This window comes from Ceratotherium simum, chromosome 21, assembly GCF_057802395.1.
Source record: "Ceratotherium simum simum isolate JZ-2026a chromosome 21, ASM5780239v1, whole genome shotgun sequence".
Lineage (NCBI taxonomy): Eukaryota > Metazoa > Chordata > Mammalia > Perissodactyla > Rhinocerotidae > Ceratotherium > Ceratotherium simum.
In genome coordinates this window covers 11,786,388-11,787,593 of record NC_141920.1, presented here as the reverse complement: position 1 = coordinate 11,787,593, position 1,206 = coordinate 11,786,388, and the positions used below count along the sequence as shown (strand labels likewise).

Sequence of the window (1,206 nt, the reverse complement as noted above, 5' to 3'; positions counted from 1 at the left end):
CGTTCTTTGTTGCCTCCTCCTGATAATGCTCAGAGCCGCAGCGGCAGCCTTTGCCCAGCTCAGTGTCATTAACCCTTGATCTTTTCCTGCTGAAGAGCAGATTGCTTTCCGGAGCTGGAAACACAGTTTCATTTTCACCTTCCTGCTGATGGAGTTGCCGCTGACTCTGTGCCAGACGGCTGTTTACATAAGAAATGATTTGATTATATTGTACAACCAATGGCCGCCTTTCTCAGAATGAAGAAGCCAGAAACATATAATCAAAACCATTAACTGTGTACAGAGAAACGCAGCCCACTCTAAATTTCCCACCAACCATAATAACAGTTTTCCAGGGAAAAATAAGACAGGGCTATGGTTTCCTGCTAGAAACGTGTTAAGGGAAAGACTTCTAAAGGAGATTGTGGCTTTAGCCCAGCTGCATTCTCGAATCAGACCAGCCTTGACTCGGATCCCAGCTGGGTAACTTACTATCTTTGTGACCTTGGAAAAGTCGCTTACCTGCCCTGAGCCTCCGTTTATTCCCGTATAAAATGGGAAATGTATAATGGTAATAATCTCAGAGGCTAATTGAAAGGATTAAATGAGATAATGCAAATGAAGCGCTTTCTTAGACAGAATGTGTACAGCAGCAAGGAATAGAAAATTGACTAAAGGCTGCAAAAAAAGGGAAGGGCATGCACATTTCCTTGCCTATCTTTATGTCGAGAGAAAAGATATTTCTGATGTGCTAAAGAAATCTTTGGAGGTAAATTAGCAGCATGACTCATTCAGCCATTGTTGTCAATCACCTTCAGACAAGTGAAAAAAAAAAGGAAGGGGGGGATTCATAATTTCATCTGATACGGTTGTTTAATATGAAGGCATGAAGATGTAAACAAAAACTCACATTCTTTCCATTTTCCTCCTCTGCTGTTCTCAGCAATTTACGGATACCTTTCCTCATGGTTTTAACATGGCTGCTGCAGCTCCCGGCATCACACATAGATGCGATAACATTAAGTAAAGAAGAGGAGGGGTGTCTCCCTGCCATGTGTCTCCTTTTATGAGGGAGAAAATTGTTCCCAGAAGCCCCCCCTGAAGATTTCCCACCAACGAAGATTGCATCACACACCTAATTCCAAATGAATCGATGACAAGGAAAATGAGAATTACCCCAGTGGGTAGACCTATAATAGCTCTGAGCTGGGGAGGGGAATGGCCACT

At 43.0% G+C, this 1,206-nt stretch overlaps 1 non-coding gene across 1 annotated transcript; it reads left to right on the top strand.

The window, feature by feature from the left end:
• Window positions 1-677: 677 nt before the first annotated feature.
• On the top strand, window positions 678-803 carry LOC147914189 (small nucleolar RNA SNORA19). Its single transcript, XR_015555696.1, has one exon. It is a non-coding gene; the product is annotated as a small nucleolar RNA SNORA19 (small nucleolar RNA).
• The last annotated feature ends 403 nt before the right edge of the window (window positions 804-1,206 follow it).